This window comes from Rhinolophus ferrumequinum, chromosome 28 (genome assembly GCF_004115265.2).
Source record: "Rhinolophus ferrumequinum isolate MPI-CBG mRhiFer1 chromosome 28, mRhiFer1_v1.p, whole genome shotgun sequence".
Classification (NCBI taxonomy): domain Eukaryota; kingdom Metazoa; phylum Chordata; class Mammalia; order Chiroptera; family Rhinolophidae; genus Rhinolophus; species Rhinolophus ferrumequinum.
The window spans coordinates 7,694,031-7,713,010 of NC_046311.1; positions in this window are offsets into that span (position 1 = coordinate 7,694,031).

An 18,980-nucleotide genomic window follows, 5' to 3' on the forward strand; every position below is an offset into this window, starting at 1 on the left:
TTACAGGAAGAATCACCGGATCGCTGTCCACAAGTCCCACAAACCCTATCTTTAAAGCCCAGGCCACAGGAATGCACGGCCACATGCTGTGTGACTCAGAGTGGGACACTCACTCGAGGATGGATGCACCTACCCTGGGCCGTAAGCTCCCGGGAAGGAACCCACCAGCCTCTCTCCCAGACGAGCCGCGGCTTATTGATGCTGAGTGTACCAGACAGAATCGCCTTACGCAGCCCTTCAGCTTGGATCTTCCAATTGCCTGGATTGTGAAACCCCGCATCTATCACTCTGAACAAACGCACCAGCCTGCCTCGGGGGTGGGGAGGCGATCTATTTATGTTTATCACTGAATATTGACTGAGTGCCTGATGACAGAGAGCAAGTTGGGTCTCTCGTCCTCTCCACTTATCCATCATCCCCCCCAAGCGCCAACACACCCAATGGAAAAGGAAGAGGCTGCCAAGACGTAGGCTAAAATTACATTGTATTTCATCTTACTCGGGGAGTAATGAGATCATTTAACATGAAATGTAATTTAAAAGTGAAATGGGGCTTTTTTTTTTTTCTTTTTCCCTCCCTTGGTAATAGCTTCAGACTCCGCACGCAGGTGACTGACACATCAGTAACAGGTACGGAATGAAACCTATTTCTTTCAGAAAATAAGTGTCCTCTGAGAGAGCCGGACGGAACGCGCTAATGATGCCAGTCTTTGAAACCTGCACCCGGGCCTCAGGCTCATTTCCCCATGGGTTTGGAGGCCATGACTCTGGGCATCACAAAGCCGGGTTCATAGTCCAGAGAAGCTTCACACACATGCATATACGACTAACTCCGAAATAAGACGGCGAGAAGCAGCACAAACCACATTCCCTTCCCTTGTCCTCCCTTCATCGCTTTAAAACATGATGTGCTTTCCTACGAGGACACAGAAATACAGCACGTGATGCTGCCAGCTCCATCAGTCCCAGGTATGTTTGTTAGCCCTTGAGGGGTGTAACATGAGGCATTGGTGAGACTGGCGATGAAACCTTCCGGAAAATTTTCACATTCAAGATGAAGTCACATCTCATCGGGCAGCTAATAGTTTCAGATTTACATATTTAAGAAGAAAGTGGTAATTGTGTGATAAAATATTAGCCAAGCCCAAGAAATCGAGCTGGAACATCTCAGACAGGCGGGAATAATACATGAGATGAGTGTCACAAATGCATCTGCAGACATCAATAACGACATCCTCTATTGCTATCATTTAAACAGATGATCGATACAAAGATTAAGACAGTCAAAAATGGAGCTAGAGATACAACGGCTAAGTACCATCTGTGAATAGAACATGATGGCACAGGAGATTGGATTTTGGCTTGTTTCATTATTATTACTTTTGAGGGTGTGTTAGATGTATTCAACACTCAAAATTGTAGACAAGAAACCATGTCGAGTCACATACCTGTGATCTTATCTTCTGCAGAAACGAGCTGTGTGACCTTGAGCAAGTCACTTCACCTCCCTCGGCCTCATTATTTTCTCTCCTACAAAAGAGAGCTATTATTAGTGCATAACTTATAAGATACTCACGTAAAAACACCTGGTATGTATATTTTAAAACTCATTATGTGTTTTTAAAAACATACTTTAAAATGCCCAATCGAGCCTTATTATTCAAAGCGTGCTCCACACACGCTTTGAGCTTCTGCATCACCTAAGAGCTCATTAGAAATGCAGACTCTATGGCATCCCGCCAAACCTACCCAGTCAGAATCTGCATTTTAACAAGATTCAGGTGATTCATACTGATCTCATGAAAAGTAACATAAACGAAGCCACTTCACGATGGAGTCAGAGCTGTGGTCCCACAGGGATTGCCTTGCACAGCTTACTGCTAAAACCTTTGAAATGTTTAAAGTTGGCGAAATCACCTTTGGACTGGGTCAATGCAACATAGCTTTGCAAATGAGCGGTTGTTTGGAATACACACATGAAAGCAGACCTTTGGATGACCAGCCTGAAATTAAAGACATTCTTTAGAACGAGCACTAGCCACGTGAGAAGCTAGGAAGTCAAGTACAGTAGAGATAGTTTGAAGGAATTGAGACTATGGAGATATTGGCGGTTTTCTCTTATTTGTCAAGTTCATTGATGGTCAAGACCATCCCTGATTAAACCCCTTCTTCCTTCCGAGGCTGCAGTTCTCCTGAGCTCCTGGCCCTTCCCAGTTACACACAGAGGCTATTGGCTTTCAGAGATATGCAGGTTGATGTGGACGGGAACAAAAAGGAGATTAAGATACACAGGGGAGGCAATGATTTCATACATAGGCATTAAGTGAGAAAAATGGGTGAACATGTTGAAGGCTGGGCTTCCTCACAGATTCAGCAAGGTGGACGCGTCCACAGCTTTGACAACTACTTTTGTTACGTTTCACTGTGTTCCTCAAAGATGTTTAAATAGTTTGAAAATGCATCCTGGCCTTCAATGTTATGGTGGTGACTTGGGGAGCATTAGGTTTCCATGGTACAGGACGTGCCGTCCCCAGTATTGTCCTCGGTCAGCAGGGGAGCTGCTGTCCCCGCTGGGCACAGATTGGGCAAGACCTGACAGGTATGTCCCAAGGGCCCCCAGCACTTCCATGCAAGAGTCCCCTCAAATTTAAGAGGGCCCAACCCCCATCCTCCCGCTTTCAACCCAGTCGATGTTCAACCAAGGTCTGCAGTACTTCAAAGGGCACCTCCCCTATCTCCTGAAGAAAGAGCTGATGCTTCAGAGTTGGGGGATCAAACAAAGGCAAATGATAACCATCACCTCCCTCATCACTGTAAAAATATTTCGTAAGGTATGTTGGAATCCATCCTAAGAAAATACGGGAGACACACACTGTAGCTCTCCTTACAAAACTGACACACTGGCAACAGATTAATGCCCAGCATTTAGTCCACAGAATATTACGTAGCCATGAAAAAGTAGGTCTGTGAGAGCCAAGTGACAGTGACAGTATTATGGCAACAACCTTTTTCTAGGTTAACTTACAAAGAAAAGGGTCCAACGTTGTCTTTAGAACTTAAATACAACTCTGTTTGTAAAATGCCATGCCCAAGAAGCACCTACAAGGAAACACTGCAGAAAGGGTTTGCAGTATAGTTCTTTTTCAAAATTTGCTCTTTCCCGCACCTAATTCTTTTTAATAAGCAGGTACTAAATTTATAATGCAAGGTGAACCATTTTTTAAAATATGGCTTTTAAAACCATGTTAGTTTAATGCTGATAACATTAAGAGCAAAAGGAAGATAAAAAATATTACTCTATAATTACATTTATGCTAAAATACCTACATGTTAAAAGATAAAAGTCAATAACAGTGACTGCTTTTATTGGGAATTAGGGCAATTGAGGAGGGGGTTGCTCTAATTGTCGAATTTATTCAGTGTGGTTTTAGAATGAAACAAATGCAAACTATCAGAGGGACAGGAATGTGTGTGTAAGTAGCTTTGCAGTTTATATGTACAGGAGATTTCTCAAAGCACCCGAAATCTGAGGGAATTCGTCCTTATTTAAAAATGAAGTGTAAACAACAGCCTGTCCTTTGGTCTCTCCCCTCGATGAGCTCTGGGCCACCCCCATGTCTGACCTGTGCTTCCAAGGGAGGGCCGCCTGAACAGAGGGCGCACTGCTTTTCTCACGTGGATGTGAGCCCGGGGAAGAAGCACGCCTCACTTCTCAGAGCTTCGGCAGGGGGCGGTCCCAATACCTGTGAACCAGGATGCTCTCCCTCAATTCAGAGGCCAGGCTGGCTCCCTGGCAGCCTCAATCCCACAGCCATTCGTGGCTTTGCGCCCATCGGCTACATGACATTCCACCATCACTTGACCACAAGTGAACAAAGCATATTTGGGACTCAGGATGGGTGCAAGCAGAGAATAGTAAACGTCACGGTTTTGAACCAACTTTGCCAAAGTAGCGTCCCTCATCAAATTCCAAAAAGCCATGGCCACACTCCCCAGGGTTGACCCATCTCAGGCAAGGTAATCAAAGACACAATGCAGGTCCAGGACACAGACCTGCGGCAGACCAACTCCAAAAGGTGGCTGCGCCCTTGGCCTCTGCTTGGAAGATTCAGGTAACGACTTCATTTCTGCATCTTTTGCATGCCCTCCAAGCCCCCCCTGCTGCCCACGAGAGAACCAAGTATCTTGTGTGTGCCTCCCAGGAACAAGCCATGTGGCAAATATGGTTTTCCCAAAGGACCTTTTATTCTAACATGTTACTGTGTCTCAGTGTTTACTACTCTTACATGCTAACAAGCCTGTGGCTGTCAGCTGTCATATTTATCCATTTGGACAAACTCAGAGTCTCCCCCACGCCTCCCCCAGCCCGGCAGTCATGATCGATGGTCATTCTATTTGCCCTGTCAATCCTCTTCATGTCTGTATTCCATATGATAAAAGGAATGCCCCCCCCACCAGTAGGACTGATCGATAATTAAAACTATGAGATGTATCTCTAACTGGGTGCCTTGTTAAACACGCATAACCAACCACAAATAAAACGACACGTTGCTGATAAGGAACCATCGGCCCCACAGGGATGATCCCAGAGAGAAACACACATTCCGTGACCATATCTCCAACATAAACTATAGGGAGGCACCCACCTTTCACCTTTCAATGAGCCAATGAAATCTAACAGCAAGCGGGGTGGTGAAGAAAATCAGCATTTTGAGGATGTATGTGGGCAGATTTAAACGGTGCTCACAAAAGTCTCAGATTTCTTTTTAAAGCCCCGGTTTCCAAAGAAATTTTCACTTGAAAGTGCATCGTATTAAAACAAAACAAAACACAGCACAACATTTCTTTTCAATAGAAACAGTGATAGTTAAGGTCCCACGATAATCAATAAAATCCTATGAACTCATAATTATACGAAGAGCAATTCTGCCGAACTGTACCACTCACTGTTCTAAAAAACAATCGCCTTCCCCATCTCTGTCTCCTCCGAGCGCCCTTTGCTTATGCCCACCTGTCAAATCCCACCTCATTGCTGGGACACAGAACGGGTACCTCTTCCTCCAGGAAGCCCTCCTTACAACCTCAGACTAAAGGAAGCTCTCTCCCTACGTGCCTGGAATCCTGTTCTTTATCATTCCTGATAGCAGTTGCGCTATAACACATGTATCTTTTTCACCCTATTCAGCTGGCAGTTCCTTGATGAGAGAGAGAGAGTGCGTCTTAATTGTTTTGTACCCCCTGCAGTGGCTGATGTCTTCCAAAGACTAGTCCTTTCATTAAAGTGTTTTAATCAAAAAAACACATGCCTGATGTTAAAGCAAACAGAATAATGAAGAATAAATGGAACTTTGAGAAAGTGACAGATAATGCCTGAGCTACAGTTGGATGCACAGGAAAGGCTAATAGAATTTAAACCTGAGAAATGACAAGAAGAAGAAATGTTTCTCTTCGCACAGCACTCCATTACAGGACTATGCCGTACTTTATTGAATCGACCTCTAATTATTGAATGTTTCCAGAGGTTTTTATTAATAAAGAGTCCTACAGGGGTGGCCGGTTAGCTCAGTTGGTTGGAGCGTGGTGTTGATAACATCAAGGTTACCTGTTTGATCCCCGCATGGGCCACTGAGCTGCGCCCTCCTTAAAAAAAATAAAAAAATAAAAAAGAAATAAAAATAAAATACTGGCTTAAAAAGAAAAAAAGTCCTACAATAAGCATAAATGTATTATCAATTTTGTGGATGTGATTATTTCTTTAGAATAAACTACTGGGAGACAGTTTGAACCATAAACGGGCATGTGTGTTTTTAGGAGTTGATACAAATTGATACTTCTAAGCTGGGATTCTTCAAATGTTTAACCAGTAGCTATAATTATTGGCTTTTGTTTTCCGCTAGATGTACTTCAGTCAAGTTAGGCATTTTCCCTTTACTCATCGTTAATAGCTTTGCTCTGGAATGTGTGCTGGATGTATCCGCTCGCTGTGTCATCTGACCTGTCTCTGCTGGGCCTTCTTCTTCCCAGGGCCCTCTCACCCACCGTTTCCACCCTGCTCTGTGTGGGTGTGTGTGGGGGGGTGGATTTAGAAAAACTCATCCGCCCAGGGCTGGCAGAAGGTAAGGGGGACACCATGCTTGAGGCCACCTGTGCTCCCCATCTGTCATCCCCTCCTGCCTGTTCGAATCTCCTTCAAAGCTCGGTTGAACAACCTTCTACCCCGTGAAACTCGACCGACGATCCAGCCACGAGGGTCTCTCCCATCTCTGAATTTGCGAGGCACTCGTGGCATGAGTGACCACATCTCCCACTTGATCATTATGTAATATTATCCTATTATACCACCTGTGATGTGTCTCCCTCCCCCCCAAAAAAAACCTGTCCCCTTCTCAAAGTGAGAAACGGAAATTTTTACTTTGTGACTCGTCCCCACCATACCTGCCACAGGTGTGGACCCAGCGTAGTCAATCAATGAGAGAAGAGTTGGGTTGTTCGTAAGTTGAAAATCAGCACACAGATTAAAAAAGGCTAAACCAAATAAACTCTCCTCATCAAAGACTTCTACATCACACATGGACCTTTTAAAATTACGTTTTTTTTGTTGTTGTTGCTTTTTTTTTTAATTAAATTTATTGGGGTGACAATTCCCAGTAAAATTACATAGATTTCAGGTGTGTTGTTGCTTTTTTAAACAAGGCAAGTAACAGCACTATCCAGCCATTTGAAGCCAGCAGAGGATACAAATTATTTCAGGGGTGGTCTTCAGTGGCAGCGACAACGTAGTTACAGGGAAAAGGGGAAGCAGGGAGGGCAAGACTTGATTTCAAATTGACCTTCACAAAACATTTAAAGGATGCTGAGGAAAAGCTAAGGGTGACAGCAGACAGCAAGCTAGGTGCTGCCTCATAAAGTGAAAGGATGACAAGAAAAACAAGCACTAATTATGAGGGAAGGAGGCTATGAAAGGGCACTACCCAAAGGACACGGAGATAAGAGCTTTGCACACAGGGCCGTGAGAATTACATTCTGTTTTGACAGCCTTCTGCACCAAAGGATGTAGATAAATTAGAAGATGTGCGAAGGTGAAAAAGCCACCTGAATGACTGGGAAATTCGCAAAGTATACAAAGAGTCACACAGAAAAGCCCAGCTGTAAAATCTCTCATGATCCACACAGATCACTCTCTCAATCAAACCCTGGTCCTCCCTCTTCTAGAACCACATACGATGTATGTTTAGCATGTACGATGTGCCTGGCACTTTACACACACCTTCTCTAAGCGGCACAGCTACTTAGCAACGTGACTCTTATTTTACAGACGAGGGTATGACGGCTCAGAAGATGAAAGTTATTTACTTACTCATCCATTCAGTAGACATTTATTGTGGGCTTACTTTGAGCTGGGAATAGGATATTACGTGGGGACCATGACAGCAAGTACCTGCTCTCACAGACCCGACATTCCAAAGCTCATGGTCATATAGCTAGAGAGTCTGGCTACAATGTGGACCCTCTGTGATTCTAAACCCCCACATACTGCCTCCTTTTCAATTCTACCATAACAAAGAAAGTCTACAAACGGTTTTCCTTTTAGGCTCATCTTAACAACATAATAACATGGTTATAAAAACCTTTTGTCTCAACAACGCCTATTGAAAAGACTGTTTAAACTATCACAGGGAATATGAAATACGTGGGGAAATTGGAAGCAAGACTTTTCTTATCTTTTATTTAAATTACAAAAGCATGGCACAAAAGGCTTCTAGGAAGGTAGTAGATTGAGAAGACCCAGGGGCTCCCCTTTCCATGATAAACAGAAATTGTAGGAAAGGGTTATTAAAAACATTATAAAATTGAGCTTGAAAAGAAGACAGAGAAAGGAAGACCTAAGATTCCAGAAATAAAAAGGGACCTCAAAGCTAAGTGACCGTAGTAAGGGGACTTAGTTCACGGACTATATGATTTGCGGGAGGACTGAGCCCAAACATTAAGTGGGAACTCTGAAAGTCCCAGCCTAAAATTGAGTCACCGAAGTTTGAGTTAGACCATTCCTCTGATCCAACTGTCTCTCTTAGAAGGCCCAGGAAAGCTGAGGGACTGGCCCAGCAAGACAGTGGCAAAGATGCAACCAAAACAATAGCATGACAAGTTATTCGCTGCAGACCAACCCTAGCTGTGCTCAAGGTAGAAAATGATTTGAGTTTTCAAATACTTGCCAAGCCTGCCTTGAGCTAACTGGGTACTATCAAAGCACCTGGCTTTTATGAGAAGAGGAGCAAGATTCTGACAAGTTCAGGGACAGAATCTGTGTGTGCAGCCCGAGCTATCCCTCGAGAGGCTGTGGGATCACGTCTTTCACCACCAAGCTGACAGCCACGGAAGCAGAGTGCTGGCACTGGGAGCCTTGTGAAGTGTTTAATCCTTAATTTAAATCCTAATGATTATTCAGCCTATTTGGAGTTCAACTCAGTCATCAAAGGTTAAACCTTCAGGTTCCGCAGGCAACAAGGCAGGAGATTAGTTCCACAGCCCTGAATCCAAATGGAAAAGACGGGCGAGTGAGAAACTGACTCTGTGTTTGTTCCAGTGACCCGACCTAAAGCTATACCCAGGGGAAAGACAGGGGCACATACATACCTCCAGCAGACCCAAGGCAAAAAGCGGACACCTCCTGCCACCTGCCTGTCCCGACCCCGAGTAAGTGTTCCACACCCAATGCAGAAAAGGGAGGGCAGCGAGGAGACCTCTCTCTCTTTGGCCATGATGACGATGACAGACAGACGTAGCAAATAGCTTCCAGCATAAAGAGTTCACTTCCCCGCCCCCTCCCCTCCAAAGCTTGGGGCAGGAACTGTTGTCAAGTCGACTCACCCTTGATGCCGTCTGTCACCGCGTGGTTGTAGCTCATTTAATGGAACATGACTATCAAAATGTTAAAACTAAAATGCTTTTTACGGAGCACCCGCCTCCCGGATGGTTAAGTAGTTTATGTGCACAAGCACTCAGGGGTGGGAAATGGAAGGGACTAGGAAGATAAACCCCGCAGCAGGAAGATACCGGCCACCCCACCCAGCCCCAGAACACTCAATGGATGTTTCTTCTCAAAAACCCATGTTCCTGAATAAGCTTCTTAGGCCCCCGCCCACCATGACCACCTCCTCCCCCCCACTCAGCCCTGCACCAGGCCAGGCTGAGCCATCAGAGGCCATTTTGCTAGGCCTTGGATTAGGGCGATTTGTAGAGGACACAGAGTGGACACTCGGTGACTTTGAGGCTAGTTGACTGACTTGAGATAAAAATACATCAAGTGCCCCCTGGAAGGAAAGGAGAAATTTACAGTTACCTGTCCAAGCAAATCCCCAGTCTGCACCCCACCACTTCTGAAAGAGAAGGCAAGCCCATGGCGGCCCCTCCTTCTCCCGTCCATCCTTAAGGTGTGTTCCAGGTTATTCCTTGCTAGAGCAATTTAAATTTGCCTGCATATGTTTCCTCTTGACTTGATTTCCTAAGCACTGTACGGTGGCCGTTCTACCACTAACTAAACCAGCTGGATCAGCTGGGTGGGGGGGTGTGCGAGAGCGTCAGGAGGGGCTCCCCAGAACCCTACTCCACCATCCCTGGGTTGGTTTAATGGGGAATCCAAACATAGAATGGCCTGTCTTTTGATTTGTATAATTTTATTTCCCCATCGTTAAAGGACTACTGCTTCATTGTGGAGTATTTGGAAAATACAGAAAGGTAGAAAGAAATCCTCCTGCAAATCAATAACTCCACCAAAATAAAAGAATTATTGGCTAACCCTCCCTTTTAGTATTTGTACTATATACACATTTACTATGTACACATGTATAGAAAACTGAGCTAACATTTATTGAATACTAACATTTATGAAGTCCAGGACTTCCTAAGGGTTCAAATATATTGTTTTATTTAATTCTTACCACAATTCTATTGGGTTGGTGCAAAAGTAATTGCAGCTTTTGCAATTATTTTTAACCTTTTAAACCACAATTACTTTTGCACCCACCTAATAGGTAGTAAATCCACTCTAGGTAGTAAACACTACTTATCTCCACATGTGATTATACCATATATGCAATTTTGCTGCCTTCTTTTTGTGGGGTTTTTTAGCTTACAACATTAAAATAAGCTTTTTTCACTTACTAAAATTTTTATGGTTATCTTTTCAATAAGTTCCTACTCTCACTTTAGACATCAAAATATCTTTATTGAGGATTTAAGTTGTTTCTAATTTTTTATTTTATAAACACTGATGCATATTTTTATGCCTAAATGTTTTCTATATTTAACATTATTTCTTTAAGATAGTTCTCAGAAATGGAACTACTAGATAAAATGGGTATAAATACTTTTAAATGTTTGCTCAGTTATTTGCAAAACTATTCCCTGTGATTCAAAGAAATTTTACGTGATTTAAAGAACATAATATCTACCACTATTGGCAGTTACTAACTATATTATCCTGCTAAGAGTAAAACAGCATTTAAAGCTATTTCAGCCCAAACTTTCACACAACACTAAACATGCTACTTAATATAAACTATTAAAAATTTGCTCCAAGTGTGATAATGTAGAACAAGCTGTTTGTGGGTGGTCTGGCAAGCATAAATAAAGCAAAAGCATCTACAATCCATCCATTGCCCCACTAACACCTAAAGATTGTCCATTTTAATATTTCAATAGGTTTCTTTCCATTCCTTAACAGAGAGACGACATTAACAATGTGCAATCCATTTTTTATATTTTCTCACTGAATATTATACAATATAAACTCAGGGGATCTTTATTATTCTACTCAAATGCTTTCCAGAGGGTTGTACAAATGGACACACACCCCCAACCTTTGGGGAACGCGCCTCCAGGCTGCCCCCACAACTAGAAAACAGAATGTTCTCGAATCTGATATAGGGGTGGTCTCTCTCCACTAAGGCCCAAATCACAAACAGAGGAAGGTTCTCTGGTGGATGTCGCAGCTATTTCAGACTGGATGGCTGAACTTTCACTCCTAGTAAACAAAATGCCCATTAGCTCTCTGCTGACTTGGGAACGGTGACAGATTTCAAGAAAATGAAACTTTGATGGGGGACAGACTCCTCTTGGCGGGGCAGGCGAAACTTGGCTTCGAAGACTGTTAACATGTCAAGCCTGTCAGACAGAGCAGGCTGCCTTGGAGGTATTTTTAGAAGCCTAATCCAGAGGGGAGAAAGTGGAGGGGAATCGAGTTTTGTACTCAGGTTCAGTGACAAGCAGTTTAACCTATCGTCATCATCTTCTGACCTCGGCTCTGGGGAGAAGACCCCACATCGATTGCTGGGTGCCCTCTCACACCCAGGAGGGTCTGTCACCAGTGCACATGCTGCTCAAGTTTATCCAGAGCCTTCCCTCCGAGTTCTCAGCTGTGGTCCCCATTTCAGAGCGGAGAGACGCTGAGACTCAGAGTAGGTCAGGCTCTGCACTCTTAAGCTTCCTACAGAAGAACAAGCAGGCTGACCAGCACCGAGACAACATCAAGTTTTCCGCTGTAACAGAACAGAGACTACCCAAAATGAGCTCCCTCGGGTTTGTCACCGTTGGTGCAGCTCTCCTAGAGACCCACCCCACTTAAGAATTCTTAAAGTTAGAGCTGGAAGAGATCTGAGAAACAACATGAGTCCAATTATAAACTGCGCCCCTTCACGGGCTGAGCGCCGCCACCTGATACCACCCACAGAAGTGGATTGAAAACATTTGAATGTTTTGCCAAAATGTAAAAGTCAGGAGATTCCACCTAACTGTCTGGGTTTCTGGCTTACCTCGAGGAGTGAGGACCAGGCTTCCTTGCTTGCACGGCACCATGTTATATTACAGGCTTCTTATCGAGCAAGACCCGTATTTCCTAAGACCCCTTTCGCAGACGAGTCCGCGGACCTCTGGAGATACTTATAATTTGTCCACTATCAGGACCACTGGCTTGTGCCGTCTTTCCTCCCATCTTGGCCACAAGCACACTTCTGCCCTCAACTAGACCGTCTACAAGTTCTCTGCGACTGGTCAGAGCGGCTTTGAAAAGCTACAGGCTTCCCTCCCTTCCTTCAAAAGCCCCTCTGATCTCCCTCCTCATCTCTCAGTTGAAGTTCTTCCTCAATTAGCTCCGTGCATAGGATGCAGATGTGGAGAGCAGGGCCCTTCAATAGAAGATACCTGTTTGGTTCCTCTCAACGCGTGACAGTGAGGTCTCTCTACCCTCAGCTGCACGCTAGAATCGGATGGTCTGGCCCCACGCAGACCAACGACATCAGAATCTCTGGGTCCAGGGTCAGTATTTTGGGGGGCTCCTCAAGATGATTTTGGGGTGCCATCATGGTCTCTGATCACTCTCGGAGGTTGCTGACCAGGCTCCCCTGCTTAGTCCTCCTGAGTCCTCTTAGGCACTTTATGTGCGTTTGAAGGTTCTGGGAAGTTTGCTCATCTGGAAAATGAGGATTAGATTAGCAATTTCCAATGCGGGATGTTTCGTCCCTTGGCGCCCACAAAGGAAATGATGAAGTCAGCGAGCTACTTTCAGGATTGCAAAAGGCCAGGCAGAAAGAGCGCACTGACCCTGTGCTAAGGCCACACAGGTTAATGAAGGGGGACATTTTTGTGCTTTTGCCTGGAATTACATTTATTTGGTGTGGTGATTCTAGTCTCAAAATATGGGGTTTGTGGGAAGAGGGAAAATGGTACTGGTGATTAAAAATAGAAGAAGGAAGAGAGGAAGGGAGATGGGGGAGGGACAGGGAGAAGGGAAGGGGGAGGGAGAGGGAGAGTATGTCGGGCTCTGTCACAGTGATTTCAATAGTTCCTTCTAATTCCAGCATTCTGTGGTTTGATAGTAACACCTAGGATGAGAAAACGACTTCTGAGGAAGTGTATAGTCTTTGAACCCCTACCCTAAAAGAATTATACGTATTCTAACACAATCCTTTTTAAACAGGACTTCCATCCTAGCTCCCTTCTGGGTGGGATGTTCTCATACCTGGAAGTCAACGTACCTGAAAAGAACTGATTCTTAATTCCAGCACCTTGGCCAGGAGGCCTGGTTTACCGTCACGAGCCCAGCAGTTTGATAGCCAGAACCGGGCAAGGCGACAGGGACAGGACAATCTTGTCAGGATTCGCATCAGTGGGCAGTGACAGAAAAGAAAACGTTTTGCTACAGGACAGATAAGTTGCTCCCTGACATCCGTCTGCTTTTGTCTCTTTCAAGTCTTCCTCCTGCTCTACTCTCCCCCAGCTATTACATAATTCCAGCCGACATGACCACTTCCCCAATAAACATTTTCTTTGCCTGAAACTAGGAGAAATTTCATCGGGGAAGGAGAGGCTGTGTTGGTTAGGCTGGTTTTTCTCTTGGCTGAGTCTCTTGGGGAAACTCCCCCTTGAGTTTCTCTCCTGCCTCTGCAGGCAGGTGTGGTGACTATTGCAACGTGTCATCATAAATATTTCACTGGTGAAAGAAAGTCTGTCTCGGAGAAAGCTTCCTTTGTCTGTTCTAGTACTTCGGTTCTCTTTTATAAACACAATGGAAAAAAAGAATAGAAATCCACTACCTGTAAGTTCCCTGACATCCATGGTGAGGAAGTGGTGACACCGGAAAAGTGGGGAACTTAAAATCCAGGCAAGGCCAATACATAAGCTAGAAACTATAATGGGGGGGCGGAAATCTTGTTCGTAATACTCTTAGTCAGCTTGAGCTGCTCTAACGAAGTACCACACACAGACTGGGTGGCTTGAACAACAGGCACTTATTTCTCATCGTTCCGAAGGTTGAAAACCAAGATCAAGATAGTGGAATATTCCATTCCTGGTGAGGTCTGTTGCTGGCTCGGAGGATAGCCTCTCACTGTGTCCTCACGTGTGGGAGAGACAGACACGCGTGTCTCTTCCTCTTCTAAGGGCACCAATCCCATCACGGGGGCTCCACCCTCATGCCCTCATCTAACCCTAACCCTCTTTTAAAGATGTCCCATCTTCCAACAGCGACACATTGGGGGTCAAGGCTTCAACGTATGGATTTGGGGGGGTGGAGGGGACACACAAACATGCAGTCTAACTAGCATCAACCCACATTTTCAAATCATGCTCATCAACATTTCGCAAGGACACACGGGCACGCTGTTCTGAAGAGAACAAAGGATTTGATGGCGACTGCACACGACAGTTACAACTATTTTCAGAAATACCTACCCGTGGTGTGACGAAAATCCAGAACATGCCCAAAACATGAGGAGTGGTTTCTCAGATTAGAACCGCGGATGTGACAGGCAGAATTCTCTCCCTACGCCGTGGTGTGCACACCCTGGACAGCGCCCTGTCCTTGTACATGTAAAGATAATGGGGCAGCGCTCCTACGGTTATGGTATGTGACATGGCAAGCGGGATTTTCACAGGTGTAATTAAGACCCCTGATCGGATGACTTAATCAGAAGGAAGATGATCCTGGGTGGGCCAGACCTAATCAGGTGAACCCTTAAAAGAGGGCTGGACAGCTGCTGCCAGCCTGGAAGAGAGCAGACAGACATCCCCGCTAGGAACTGTGCAGGAGACGGCGGCAAGGGGCCGTGAGCGGCCGCTGGGCGTGCGCGTCACCTCCAGCTAACAGTTAGCAAGAACACAGGGGCTGCGATCCTGTAACTAGAAGGAACTGAATTCAGCCAACAACCGGAATGAGCGTGGAGAAAGACCGCACACTCCACATGGTATCGAGAGCACAGCGGACACCTGCATTGTAGCCTCATGAGACCCCGAGCGTAGGATTCAGCCAAGATCTGCCCAGACTCTTGACCCACAGAAACTAGGAGATGATAAATGCGTGTTGTCTTACGCGAAGTTCGTGGTTATCCGTTCTGCAGCGATCGAAAACTAATACAATGGGGGACTGTTACCTTTTTTTTTCTGTTTTCTATTTTTAAAAATTCTTGTATACGACTTATATAACAAACAAACAGAGGCCAAAGTTGAAGAGTCCATTTGGAATATAGGATTTTTAAAGAGAACGTACATTGTTGTTAGCATCCTGAACAAAGGGAGTTCTCCCCTGATTTCTCGGCCCTTGGGCCACTTTCACAAACTTCCTTTCTGACCCTCAGTAAGTGAAAAGCGTTTCATCATGACATGGACGCCGAAGCTATTTTAGAAAAAGTACGCCTTGTAAATGGACCTTACTTTGGGAATAAACGGAGTGATTTAATTATGCCCTTCACTGGCCTAAGGAAATAATTAGAAAAGTACATGGTAATATATATAAATAGATGTCTATCAGCATCTCACTTAAAAAGGTAAAATTCAGAATATGCATATAGTCATCGGAGGTTGATTAAAGTATGTTTTCTTCATTCAATGGAATAGTACGTATGTACCATTTTAAAGATTATGCAGCTTACTAATGTAGAAAGATGTTTATGATATAGTGTCATGTGTAAAAAACAGGATCTCAATCTGTTTTAAAAAGAAAGATGGGGTATATGGATACAGATATGGGTCTAGAGACAGAGATAGATAAAAAGGTATCTAAAAAGACGTACACCAAGGTGACAGGAGTAGTTAATCTCTAGTGGCTGTTTTATGACATTTTCCTTTTTGTTCATTTGGACTTTCTAACTTTTCTTCGATGAAAACAGATTAATTGTGCAATTTTTTTAAAGGCAAAGAAAAAATTAAGTATTCAATAGATTAAAGACAAGACGTACAAGGCAGCTCATTAAAAGAAAGATTTCCATTTCTGTTTAATAGTCAATAGCCTTTTGGTTTTCCTCAAGTTTTATTAACTGGTGGCAATATTCCTGTTTGTCCTTAAGTTTATAGCAATTTTTACAACTATTGATTCTGGTCTCCAGAATACTCAGATAAAATGTTTTCCTTAGCATCAATAAGATATTTTCCAGATGCAAATCGCAGAGGCCAGTACTCAATAACTGTTTGTTTTTGTTATTCTAACTCATGCAAAAAGCAGTGAAAATGCCATTTCCATAATACTTACTGATGCTGCTATTATGAAACTCCCAGCAGAAGACAATCCTACTACAAAATGAACCCTTTCAATCATCTTCCCTTCACCTTAAGCTGATGTGCAGGTAATAATTTCACTCCTTAGGTTCACGGTCTTTCTCCATGATCTCTGCCAAAGCCATTACAACAAAAGGCACTTAAAGTCATCGTAAAACCACTGCATCTGTTGGCCAACAAAACATCCTCCCGGGGAGGTAGACCTTTTTGGTTGAAAGAGTGCATCTCTGTACATGGTCCAGAGAACAGAAAATCCTGTACTGCGTGGAAGGTGTGAGTAAGGAATTTGCCGCCACCTGGATAGCCTAGACCAGTGGTTATCAACTGGGGAGGATTTGGGTCCCCAGGGGACATCTGGCAATGTCTTAAGACATTTAAATTGTCATATCTGGGGTGGGGAATGTGAATAGAAGGTATGAATGCTGCCAAACATTCTACAATACACAGGCCAATCCCCCACGACAAAGAACTTTCCAACCCAAAATGTCGGTTGTGTCAAGCTTGAGAAAACCTGGCCTGGCGTGTCAGAGAGATACGCAATTGGTGATATCAGGGACCTGAAAGAGGTGGGAGCACAGCTCTCCTACAAGCTCAAAACAATGAAATGTCAGCAGATATGGTGTGGCCAGCGTCTTGAGAAAGGCTTGTGCATTTGGGTTCATTTTTTTGGTGTATGTACCATCGCCGTGAAAAGAACAGGCTGTAACCAGGAAGAGGATGAGAGACAAGTAGAACGGAGCAATCTCAGGGAACCCACAAACGTGCAGTGACAAGCAGGGACACTGAACAGTCTAGATCAGCTGAACCCTCGCCAACCTGTAACCTACTCAATGCTCATTGTTAGGCTCCACTTATATTGTGTGGTTTGTGCGATAGCAGTGCCTGACGGGTGTGCTCGGTCAGGTGAAGAGACAGACGTTAAATACCACAAGTAGGCTGACACTCCCAGCCAACCGCAGAACCAGGGTTTGAATTTATATCTACCTGAATCCAGAGCCAGCGTTTTTCACACATTACTGCTTTCCTACAGCCTCACTCCTGGGAATATGCCCCAAAGGCTATCGCTCCGAAAAGGTTACATGCGTGTGTATATTCACTGTAGCTGTGCTTATAACTGGGGGGAAAATTTTATTTTCAAAATGACCTTGAGTCCCCAGAGTGAGAAAAGAAGTTGAGTAAAGTATGATATACCATCTTGAAGGAATAGCTTGTGCTTATTGAAATGACAATTAGGACGGATACGCAATATAAGCAGAGGTCTATATTCTAATGTTAATCTTCAAAACCAAAACATATTTTGTGGGTCAACCTAAAGTAAACATGTATGTGTATAGCTACACGGATATATATGTGTGTGTTTGTGTATACATATGAAAACAGACAAGGGCAGAAAAGTCCCTTGTTAAACGAGATCAGTTTCATAGAGTTGTGGGATTAGAAGCGATATATTTTAGTCTTTAAATTTGCCATTAGAGGTGTTATAAGAAAGCAGTGATTAAACTGACACACACGCGGCTCTGGTGTCACACCGAATTCACTCAAAGGGCTCACTCAGTCACCCTCCATCTTATTCACACTGAGCCCCTGCCTTCTGGAGGGAGGTCTGGGCATCACAGAGATCTTTCTCATTGGTGCCGTGGACTATGTGCTTCTGAGAGCGTCTTTCACATTACAAACTCCCACTAGGGGCTACCATAGCTTACACGTGGCCTCGGGAAAAGGAGGGAAAAAGCCCTCAGTCCCCAAAGGCCTTGCATCTGTCAGCCAGGATGGATTTTTCCATCAATAAGTTCTTTCACATCAAAGCTGGAACCAATTCTTATCCTGGTTGAAAGCCTGGTTGGAGAATGAGGATGTGATGTGGGCCATTTGTCTTCTTCCTGAAACCGTTCCAATATTCATGGCTGGTTGCACAGAGCCCTCCCCCTGCTGGACACGTCTGATCCGTTTTCCCAAGGGGCCTTGGGTAGTAGTACTGGATTCAGCAAGGAAATAAGTTGGTGCCAATGTTGTCTTCCTGCGAGGCAATTACATTCTCTTCCCCAGGGACTCCAACTAGGTTTTCAGGTGCATTGAAGGTGGGGTGGAGAAACCACCTTTTGTTCAGACACCAAAAGACATAAAATTCAGAAGAAAACAGCTTTCTTCCTGCATCTTAAAACAATTTTTGGTCTTGTTGATGATACGAAGCTTGTCATTTGGACGGAGGTCCTTCCTTCTCTTTATGACCTGTTAGCCGCTGTTCAATAGCAGATAGATCTGGAGTCAGAGGGATTCAAGTTCGCATCTTGACTTTGCCCCTCTTAGCCGTACGTCTTTCAGCAAGTTGCTTAATATCACCAAGTATGTTTCCTCCTTCATAAAATAATTCAGATGAAAATAATAGCAAAGCATGCCCTCCAAACCTCCCAGAGTTGTTCTGAAGATAAAATCTTGTCAGTGTAGGCACTTTTTGAGAGATTCTTACAGTCTTGGTTACCAAATTGAGCTCTTCAAGGTGTGATCACGATGCATACAGTGGAAGGGCAGATATGGGAAGAGCTTAAATCCTAGTGGTGGCCTTTCCCTAGGGCCTCGTTAAATACGCTGTCATGTTAGGTGGTGATGATGGGAAAAGAATTTGAAAGAATCAGCAGCTGCCTGCCATCTCATCTTTCCTAATCCCGTTTCAAGGTACTGCAAGTGTGACAGCAAATACTGGCTCCTCCCTCTAGAATTCTAGCTGTGCGTGCAAAATATGCCCCCAAATGCTTGATAACTCACAATAAACTCATCTGTACCTCCTATAAAATTATTCCCTGTCTCACGGTATAAATTGTGTTTGGTCTCTACAGAGCCTCCCTCCTTCCTTCTCTTTAGTATAGTTTTAGCATTCACTCAACAAACGCTGGCTGATCACCCACACTGGGCCGAGCCTTCGGCTAGTGCTGGTGCTAC